We start from the raw sequence: 11,751 nt of genomic DNA, 5'->3' as shown, positions 1-11,751 counted from the left end.
AAAAGCTCCTGGACGTGGCACCTATGATGAACCTGAATGAATGAATGGATAAAAGCCATCCTAAGGAAAAAAAAAGAGTGGTACATTTCTGGCAAAGAAGAGCATAATCAAAGCCAGAAGGTGTGTAACAACAGATCTGTGGGAAGTTTGGTGTTTCATCAGAGTTTGGGGCAAGCAGCTAAAAGTTGTCACAACATAAAGGACAAAGTAAAATATTGTGGAGGTGAGGAAGGGAGAATGGGTAGGGGCAAAATCAAAACTGGTAATTCTATATCACACTAAGATGAAGATGTTATCTATAAATAATGTGACATGGTTAAAATTGTCTTTAGCTACAGTAGATCAAAGTGGCTACTTCTTTTTAAATGTACGACTTAGTGATGGGATCAATGTGGCTGGGGAAGAAGAAAAGTGACATATATATTTTAAAATAATTTTTAATATTTCAAGTACAGTTGACATACAATATTATATTAATTTCAGGTGTACAACATAGTGATTAGACTTTTACATAACTTACTAATTGATCACCCTGGTAAGTCTAATACCCACCTGACACCACACATAGCTATTACAATATTATTGACTATGTTCCCTATGCTGTACCTTTCATCCTCATGACTGTTTTTATAACTGGCAATTTGTACACCTTAATCCCTTCTTCTTTTTCACCCATCTCCCCAAACCCCTCCCATCTGACAACCATCAAAATATTCTCTGTATCTATGAGTTTGTTTCTGTTTTGTTTATTTGTTTGTTTTTTAGATTCCACATATGAGTGAAATCATATGATATTGGTCTTTCTCAGTCTGACTTACTTCACTTAGCATAATACCCTTTAGGTCCATCCATGTCATTGCAAATGGCAAGATTTCATTCTTTTTTATGGCCAAGTAATGTTCTATTGTATATACATGTACCACCTCTTCTTTATCCATTCATCTGTCAATGGATACTTAGGTTGCTTCTATGTCTATTGTACATAATGCTGCAACAATCACAGAGATGCATATATCTTTTCAAATTAGTGTTTTGGGTAATCTTGGTTGTAGGTCCCTGCTTTTTATCACATTGAATATTTTTTTTTTTAAAGATTTTTATTGGGGGAATTGGAACAGTGCTGGGGAATTGGGGGAAGGGGAACAGACAAGTTGCTGTTGTCTTGTTCTTCAATCTAGTTGTGGAGGATGTTGCTTCACTGGCCCAAGTTGGCACCATCATTGCGCTCTTCTCTGGCGAGGCAGATCAGTCGCCGGCTTCTGGACGGCCGCTCACTGCGGCTGCTGGCCGCTCACGCTGGCTGCTGGCTACATACGGTAGCCCATGTCAACCCACTGCAGCAGGGGCTGCAGCCTACGCCGTCGCCGGCGACTCATGGCAGCCCAGCTCCAGGTTGAGCTGTTGTTCAGCATCTTAGCTGTGGAGGGCAGTGTCACTGGCCCTCATATGTGGGATCCGAACTGGGGCCCTCTGGCATCCCAAGCGAGTTCTTAACCATCGCGCCACTCGGCCGGCCCCCACATTGAATATTTCATGCCAATCCCTCTGGCCTGCACTTTTTGTTGAGAAATCAGCTGACGGTCTTATGGGCACTCCCTCATAAGTTACGAGTTGCCTTTCTCTTGCTGCTTTTAGGATTTTCTCTTAGTCTTTAACCTTTCCCATTAATTATAATGTGTCTTGGTGTGGGCCTGTTTGGGCTCATCCTGTTTGGGACTCTCTGTGCTTCCTGGGCATGTATGTCTATTTCCTTCACCAGGTTAGGAAAGTTTTCAGTCATTATTTCTTCAAATAGGTTCTTAATTCCTTGCTTTCTCTCTTCTCCTTCTGGTATTTCTATGATGCAAATGTTGTTACTGCCTGATGTTGTCCCAGAGGCCCCTTAAACTATCCTCATTTTTTTGGATTCTTCTGTCTTTTTGCTGTTTTGATTGGGTGTTTTCTGCTATCTTGTCTTCCATTCATCTAGTGTGCTAGTGATTCTTTGCTACTTTTTTGTTGAAAGTCTCATTAAGTTTCTCGAGCATTGTTATAATCATTGTTTTGAACTCTGTCTCTAGTAGGTTGCTTGCCTCCATTTAGTTTAGTTCTTTTTCTGGATTTTTCTCCTGTTCTTTCATTTGGGATGTATTTCTTTGTTTTCTCATTTTGGCTGCCTCTCTGTGTTTGTTTCTATGAATTAGGTAGATCTGCTATGTCTCCCAGTCTTGGCCGGGTAGCCTCATGTAGTAGGTGTCCTGTGGGTTCCAATGGCACAGTGTCCCTGGTCACTTGAGTTGGGTGCTCCAGGAGTGTCCCTTGTATGGGTTGTGTGTGACCTCCCTTCTGTTATAGTTGAGCCTTGATTGCTCTTGGTATGTCAGTGGGTAGAAATGGCCCTCAGGCTGATTGGCTGTGGGGTTTGACCATGTCTACAGTTTACAGGCTGCTGTGCAGGGGGCTCACCCTGCTGAGTGGGATTCACCCCAGTGGGCTCTGATGCCTGTTGAGGCTGCCCTTTGTGTGTGCAACCCTACTGTTACTCTACCCAGTAACCCGTGAGTCACGTGGTTTTCTAGTCTGGCTGGTGGGAATAGGCACTACTCCTAACCCTGTTTGAACAGTAGATACTTTAGTCTTTTTGGATGGTTCTTTCCATGACCTGGGTAGTTTTGTCACACATATGCACTAATATGTACTCAATAAATACTTAAAGGGCACCCTCTGCAGATGTCTGGAGTTCTCTCTGTGTACCTACCTCCTCACTGGTACTCTATGCTGCCACTCTGGTCTCACTGAACCCTTGTATTTGTCTCTGAAACTCAGGCAGTCTGTTAGGTTCTGCCTGACTTCCTCTCCACATGCAGAGGTCTGGACACTCTTAGGAGAGTACATTGAGGTGCTCATAGGGATTACCTTAATTGTTTCCTGTCTCTCAGGGATAACTGTCTTTGTTGCTTGAAGTCCAGTGTCCTAAAAACTTTTATTTCATATATTTCACCTGCTCTTTGTTTTAGATGTAAGGGTAAATTCAGTCCCTGTTACTCTATCTTGTATGCCCAATTTTAAATAATGAAAAATATAGACAATTAAGATAAACATGAAATTGGCCATCTCCTCATATTTTAGCAATACCTACTGTTAACATTTTTAGTGATAGTATCCATAAATCTTGCACACTGTGTAGTAAAACAGGTTTTAGATAGACTTAGGACTAAATCTGCAACTTATTTTTTGTGTTAACTTTTGTAAAACTCTTAAACCTTAATTTTCTCATCTGTAATGTAGAGGTAATGGTATTTATCTCTTAGATTGTTGCAAGACTAAATAATACTACATTTGACCAAGAGCATTTTTCACAGAAATAGAAAATATAATCCTAAAATGTATATGGAACCATAAAAGACCCCAAATAGCCACGGCAATCCTGAGAAATAAGAACAAAGTCGGGGATATCATGCTATCTGACATCAAATCATATTATAAGGTTACAGTAATCAAAACAGCATGGTACTGGCATAAAAACAGGCACATTTATCAATGGAACAGAATAGAGAGCCCAGAAATAAATCCATGCATATACGGACAGTTAGTCTATGATAATGGAAGCAATAATTTACATTAGGGTAAAGATAGTCTATTTCATAAATGGTGCTGGGAAAATAGGACTGACACATGCAAAAAAATGAAACTGGACCACCTCCTTATGCCATATATGAGAATAAATTCAAAATGGATTAAAGACTTAAATATAAGACCTGAAACCATAAAACTCCTAGAAGAAAATATAGGGAGTAAATTTGCAGACATTACCCTGAGCAATATTTTTACTGATATATCCCCATGGGCAAGAGAAGTAAAAGAAAAAATGAACATATGGGATTATATCAAACTTAAAAGTTTTTTCACAGCAAAGGAAACCACCAATAAAACAAAAAGGGAGCCTACTGAATGGGAGAAGATATTTGTCAATGATATACCTGATAAGGGGTTAATATCCAAAATTTATAAAGAACTCATTCAATTCAACACCAAAAAAACAAACAAACTAATTAAAAAATGGGCAGAGGATATGAAGAGACATTTCTCTAAAGAGGACATACAGATGGCCAACAGGCATATGAAAAAATGTTCAACCTCTCTAATCATTAGAGAAATGCAAATAAAAACCAAAATGCGATACTACCTCACCCCAGTCAGAATGGCTATCATCAATAAATCAACAAACAACAAGTGCTGGCGAGGTTGTGGGAAAAAGGGAACCCTGGTGCACTGTCGGTGGGATTGCAGATTGGTGCAGCCACTATGGAATTCAGTATGGAGGTGTCTCAAAAAGCTGGAAATGGAGCTACCCTATGGCCCAGCAATTCCACTCTTAGGTATTTATCTAGAGAAACCCAAGACACTAATTCAAAAAAATATATGCACCCCTATGTTCATTGCAGTGCTAAATAGCCAAGACTTGGAAACAATAGACATGCCCATAGGTAGATGACTGGATTAAGAAACTGTGGTATATTTACACAATGGAGTATTACTCAGCTATAAAGAAGAGGGAAATTGTACCATTTGCAATGATATGGATGGACCTAGAGAACATTATGTTACGTGAAATAAGTCAGTCGGAGAAAGACAAATACCATATGATCTCTTATATGTGGAATCTAAAGAACTGAATAAACGAACAATGTAAACAGAAATAGTCTCAGAGACACAGAGGAAAAACTGATGATTGCTAGATGGGACGGGGGTGGGGATGAGGGAGAAGGGGAAGGGATGAGACAACATAAATTGGTAACTTCAATATTGCCTCAGGGATAGAAAAGACAGTTTGGGGAATATAATCAATAATGTTGTAAATGTTTTTTAGGGGGCCAGATGGACTCATGTCTTGTTAGGGAGACCACTTCATAGATGGTGTAGAGGCCTGACCACTGCACTGCACATATGAAGCTGCCATTGAATAATATTATATGTCAACTATAATTTAGTATATGTATAGTCACAGGATTTGGAGTATAGTGTGGGGAGAGGAGTCAATGGAATTGTAATGGATATGTATGATATTGGGGGTGGGGGGAGGTGGATTAGGGGAGGGGGTTGTCAGTTTGTGAGGGGTGAAAAGGATAAATATTGCATTGTTTTGTACACCTGACACTAATTAAAAACAAACAAACTGTATTTGGAAAACACCTAGTATAGTGCCAGGCATACAATGAGTGCCTGAGAATGGACAATTAATGATTATGGTCAGGAGTTAGGGAGAAAATAAGACAGAAAGAAGTAGATTTGAGCATGAAGATAGAATTTTGTGAGTTCTGGGGACAATGCCACAAAATGCTGTGGTGCATTCTTGGTATGGCAGTTTTGGGCATCAGATCCTTGATGCTTGGATTTAGTGGTGATTCAGAAAGTTTCATAGTTGAATGACATGAGAAATACCGCTGGGATGGAGGAGCACAGGAATCCATATTGAAGATGTAGATGGAGAGGTATTTGTGAGGCATACTAATAACCATCATGGAAGAGGGGAATCAGCAATGGAGCTGAGGGGGGTGACATAAGGGTTTACCCATGCAGCTCTAGGCAGACAAATAATAAACCCACTAGGACAGCCTAGGCTCCAGTGGGCCAGTTCTTTGGTCCTAGAATTGCTTGTTCTCTGGACAGGAGGGGAAAGTGAAATGGTTGATTTTTAGCATGAAAGGACTTAGCAGAAAGCAAATTTAGGCTCTTTTTTAAACTATAAGAGTTCTAGGGTAACATGAATAATATGATCTAGCCGTTTATTTTCCCTGGATTTCTTTATATCATTAAATTACATCATTTGCTCTTACAGGTTTTAACCCCCTATCTTGGTTGGGCCAGATGTGGTATAGAAGGTGACTCAAGGTCAGTAATGTGGTCTCTGGCTCCTAAGTTTTCACTCTGTTGTCTTTCTTCAGTAGATAAAAGGGGCCCATGAGCACTTTAATCTGTTGAGTGAATATCATTTATAACTTTAAAAGGGGTTGTCTAAAGGCTTAAAAAATTTCCCAAGGTTTTAATATTCAGAGATGCAGCCTGCTTTTGGAAGCTGAACTCTTTTGTTGCTGACAAAAATCAGAAAAGCTCTGGAGTTTGGGGGAAAGATTCTTGTTTTTTAAATTGCTTCTGAAATCACCGTGTTATTGTTAGAAAAATGTTCACTTTGTGAATAATGGGGACATAATTTCTATCCTTATGCCTGCCCTGCCCTCGGGGCTCAGTGTGTCATGCTGCTCGCTACATCAGCTATGGGCTTTGTATATTGCCTTCTTGAACTGGGGTCAGACATTCCAAAATCTCTCTTTCAATTCAACACAGTCATCCTGTGGTGTGTTTTTAAAAGCTGCCTCTGTATCACCCCAACCTCCTTTTTCTAAAGGGCAGAAATTAGACACACGGTGACCCCAGGCTTATGTCTGTAATACTGGGGAAGGCGTGCCACCAGGCCTAAGCCTATGGAAGAGTCTCCACTGAGGAAAAATAGTGCCTCAACCTGAAGCTTTTCTTCCGTACCTTCCATGGCATTATGCCGGGTTAGGTGAGCTCGGCACTACTGACATTTTGTGCAGGGTAATTCTCTGTTGTGGGAGGCTGTCTTGCCCCTTGTAGGATGTTTAGCAACCTCCTTGGCCACCACACGCTATATGTCAGTAGCATCCCTTCTGACCACAAAAACGAAATGTCCTCAGACGTTGCCCACTGGGTGAGGGCAAAATAACTGTCTATTGAAAACTACTGGCATCTAGTTAGAGGCCTTGGAGAATGTGACTGTCGCTTATCAGCTGTGTGGCTTTGGGACAGTTCATTGATCATTTAGGCCTCGGTAGCTCCATCTGTACAATAGGGATGTGATTAGGTCCTTCATATGCTCATTCTAAGGTTTAAGAGAAACAATGCCTGTGAGAGCTCAGTGCCTGCCACGCTCTTCCTTTCTTGCCTCTCCTTTCTCCCTAGATTCCTAGCCTTACTTCCCCATCAGCGTCTGCAGGCCCTGGTCTTAAGCTCCTCACAGTATCCTGATGTTCCTACTGAGATCTGTTATCTTGATTGGCCTGATTCCTGACCTGTGACCTCATGGTGACTCTTATTATACATTGATAGGTTTTGGTGATGAGAAGACCTGGGTAGCTTTTGTGGGGTCATTCTTCAGCTATGTGCACTACGATTTCAATCTCTTTTAGCCCACTGAATTCAAAGGAGCAAGCACATGCATGAGAAACGCCGGGGAGAATTTCATGTTCCCCAGGAAAGAAGTTTGGAACATCATGATTGCATCTGCTGGAGGGAATTATTGAGAGAAGCTAGGACTCGCTTTTCTTGGAAATGGATTATAAATGAGTACATGGCTCCTGCTTAAAGTTGTTTAGACACAATCCATTTTAGATGAGTAAGAAGAATTAAAATTCTCTTCTAATATTACTAAGAGAAAATGTGTCTAGAGTGAGTTCTAAAAAATAGTAATATGTTTGCACAGAGCAATGAAAATGGGAAAATCCAAATTACAGTTTAGAGTAGAGATCATAAATGGAAAGGTGAATTGCAGGAAGAGAGGTTATTGAAGTGAAGACCCCAATCACAGGCAAAGTAGATAGGTTACGCCTAGTGGTATTTAAGAAAAGACTGGGTACTTTCAGGATTCCATGGCAAATGTAGGTGAAATCCATTGTAGGGAGTCATATTGGAGAATGGAGGAGAAGTGGACATTCTGATGGTGACATGAAGGGCATGATTAGCTGCACACGTGCCCTGGGTTGGAAAGTTTGTGTCAACCATCATTTCTACTTCCAGGTTTTGAGCAAAGACAAGATGAATGTTAATGTCATCTCTTCTCAATGTCCTATGTGGGTGTACGGAATGGGATCAGAAAGAAAACCGGAAGAGTTTGGCGAGTGTACAAGGAAGGATACTTATTTCTGATACCTGTGGTACAGAGAAGGCTCAGGTGACCAACCTCTTGATTCCCTAATTCGATAGTGGAAAAGGAGATTAATCATTTTTTGGGGTAATTAATAGGAGCACTGAACCTTTTGTTCACATGTATACAAATCATTAACAGAGCCAAGTACCAGCTGGAGGCAGGTGAGTTTCCAGCTCCCCCAGAGAACTCTTTGGTGATGAACATTTTTCACATTTTCAAGCTGCATTTTTTACTTAAAAAAGGTTTATAGGAAGTGAGTTTTAATACCCATATTTAGATACCTCTGGCGTTACACCAGTGTCTTAGTACAGTATTCCAAGTAGTCTACTCATTTCTCAGGATCCTTTCAAATCCTTATCTGCCCATTTCAGCATTCAGTTTTTCCTCTCTACTGTGTGTCTTCTATTTCCCTGGCCAGCCGAAGTCCTTTACATTTTCTCATATCAGATTTAATTCCACAGTGACTGGGTCACCCTTTAGGAACAGATGTATTCTGGATCCACACTTTAGACCCTCTTTACTTTTTGAAATGTTGCTGCTGATCTTTAGGTGTGGAACCAAGCAGACTTCTCTATGGAATACTTGAATGCTTTGAAAAATATCTGACCTTCAGTGGGTTGAAAAAGTCCCTTAAATGAAAGCCAGTCTTTGTAAAGGATCTTCCTTTCTGTCTTTCTTCCTTCCATTCTTCCTTTGTGTTGGTCAGCTTTGAGTATCCATTATGTGCTAAATTCAATAACCATTTAGTTTCAAAGAGTGCATACTCTTCAAGCTTGGTTAAACTAAGACAGAGAAAGGTGGAGTATCAAAAGAATACAAAATCAGGCCTCATAAATATCTGGAACCAATAAGCCAAAAAGCCAGTGGGAGCTTAGTCTCCTGTTCCCTGATAAATACTCTAAATTCTCATTATACTGGGTACTCATCCTAGGATATACATCAGCATTTCCTGACTGTGTGCCTCTGCGTGTGCTGTTTCTGCGATCAGTAGCCCATTCTTTCTTTTACATTATTGTCTATTGAAATCCTACCCATCTTTCAATTCATCTTCTTCCATAAAACTCTTCTAAGATCCTTTTGTATGGTGTTTAATATTACCTTCTCTGTTAGATGATAGTGATCTGGAGATCATAAATCATATTTTAATTACCTTTGTGTCCTTCATCAGCTCTCAATAATCAATTAGCTTATAGTAGGTGCTTAGACTATTTGATAAATGGATGAAAAGTGACTTACTTATTGTACATCTACTAAGTGAAGGTTACTGGGTTAGGTATGGGATGGGGACGGCAAAAGAAGAATGAGATGTGGTCTTCAGCATCATGTACTTCTCTATTGTGTTGATGCGTATACCTACCAGTAAAACAAAAATATTTCTTTGTTTTCAAATATGTTAGAAATAATATGCCGACTCTGTATTGTTCCCTAAATGCATGCAGAGGAGGGAGAGGAGGTGGATAGTGAAACTTGGCAAGGTGGCTACTTTAAGAGGAACAATGCTCATTGATGTGTAAGCTCTGATCTAGTTGTTGCTTTTCCGGTGTGGCATGGCAAGACTTTAAAATATTTGCATGGTGCAGGAGAGGGGTTAGTTGTGGGCAGTATTTATACAAACAATGAATTTTCAGTATTTCAGATAAGAACACTGAGTACATCAGAGAAGCAAAGCGGAGTTATAGAGTATGGTGAGCACAATGTCTGAAGCGGTTAGTGCTCAGTAAATATTTGTTAGGAAGGAAGAAGGAAGACCAGAAACAATCCAAGGCAACTAACATGTGTCCAAATACACAGAAGCTACTAAGAATGAGACCAAAATGGAGTCAACAAACGTGAACCAAAATTGGAGACCAGTAAGGCAAATGAGATATCACTCTTCTAATTAATATTTTATTAACAATAATATAACAACTTAATGTGTTTTTCCCCTTGCACTAGGCACCTCACATATATTAACACATTTATTATTTAGAAGAGCACTTAATTATAGTTACTATTATAATTACTTTATAGATGAAGAAATTAAGGTTCAGAGGGAAAAGAAGTTTGCCAAAGCTCCCACAGCTAGCAAATGGCTCGTGTGGTACCCTGTCCTCTGCAGAACAGGGTTTCCACACTATCCAGGATGAGACTTCCTAGATGACGCAGCACCTGCCATGCCCAGGCCTCCTCCCCTCAACTCACCCTTCTCAGCTCAGCCGAGCAGGACAATTCCTGTTCCCACCCCCATCCCTCCTCAAGCATGTGTGCTATGGACTCTTTCTGTTTTTCTGCTTAAGGAGTTTTTCTAAAGCTTCTGAAGGACAGTCAGCACCTTACAGGCTCAGCCCAGAGATGCAAGGGAGCGGTCCTTCAAGTAGGCAATGAGAGTCGCTTCTGCCCTTCAGCGGGGCAGTTCTGAAGCGCTTTCTCCACGGCTGCTCAGAGGTTCCCAGTGGCGTTGTGCTCTACTTGTCCTGGAAGTAGACAGCTCAACAACCCATTCCTCATCGTCCCTCCTTCTCCCTTTTACTCTCACCCCTCTGCATTCCTCCTCCTGATATCATCTGCGCTCAATTCCTTGTCTCAGGCTCTGCTTTCAGAGCCCAAATCTAGACACCAGTTAATCAGCCCCATGTGTTACATCAAGTTCAGACCCCTTCGGGTGTCTTAAAGGACCACCAAGTAGCTAAAGCTGTTAAGCTATCAATATCATCATTTCAGAATTATACCTTGTACCACAGGGAAGCATGTGTTTTTTAAAAGTCCATGTTTGATGTTTTGGTAGTCAAAGTCATCTGGAGCTTTCTTATTTCTTCATCTATGTTCCTGTAATGGAAATGTGTAGGATTGATTTCTAGGCACTGGTGCTTATTTAAGAAAAATAGTTAAGAGGAAATAAAGGGAGCTGTGTGTGCTGCAACTTGAAGAGACTGACTTTGGATGGCTGAGCGGGTCGTAAACGCCAGTGGACACCAGGGGGCAGCCTCACACCGGGCGCTCAGGGAAGGCCGCTTCTGATGGCTGCTTCCTTTCTTCCTCCTTCTGTGCGCCGCAAGGAAACCTCAACAGTTGTGTGGAAGCGGATTGATGTTTCTCTTCTTCTTTATGAAGGACTTGAGTGAGGGACCAGGGTTCACTCTGCAGCACATCACAGAAAGTGTGCGTCTTCCCATCTCACCTTGCAAGGCCTTTTCATTACGGAAGAGGCACCAGCTCCAAACGGGGTGCGTCCAAGGATGCTGAGAGTCGCTTTCCCTTCATTTGTTGTGTTGCAGGACTGTCAAAGAACTGCTGTGTGGGGGAGAAAAAAGTACAGCACTCCTCCTGGGAAGGAGCGGAGTGGACTGCTCCTTTGGGAAAATTCTCCCTTCTGCCTGGCTGACCTCATCCAGCCCTGTGACGTTAACTAATAGTATCCCTAAGGAAGGTAACTCCTAATTTGATGCCTCAATCCCTTTCCAGAATCCCAGATTTGTATATTTCTATATCCAGTTATCTATCTGATATCTCACACAGCATCTCAAGCCTGGCCCGAAAGAACTCTTTCTAACCCCCGACTTTTCTTTTCCATGGCCCATTTTTCTCATTCCAATGCCAGCCATCACCGCGCATACAATTGCTTGAGCTCCAAACCCACCAGTGATGCTTTTCTCACCTTCTCCCACATTCAGTTAATTCATATGCAAGTTCTGTGGACCCTACGTCCATCTCCACTGACACCTCCTCTCTCTCTCTTGCCTGGGCACCTGCTGCAACCTTCTTATTGGACTCTGCACTCCCACCCTGCCCTTTTAATCCTGTCTCTACACTTATGCCAGGATGATTTTTTAAGGGAATTCAGATCATTC

Source organism: Hipposideros armiger, unplaced genomic scaffold, assembly GCF_001890085.2.
Source record: "Hipposideros armiger isolate ML-2016 unplaced genomic scaffold, ASM189008v1 scaffold_423, whole genome shotgun sequence".
NCBI classification, from domain to species: domain Eukaryota; kingdom Metazoa; phylum Chordata; class Mammalia; order Chiroptera; family Hipposideridae; genus Hipposideros; species Hipposideros armiger.
The sequence above is the reverse complement of the archived record's forward strand: the minus strand, read 5'-3'. Positions refer to the sequence as shown.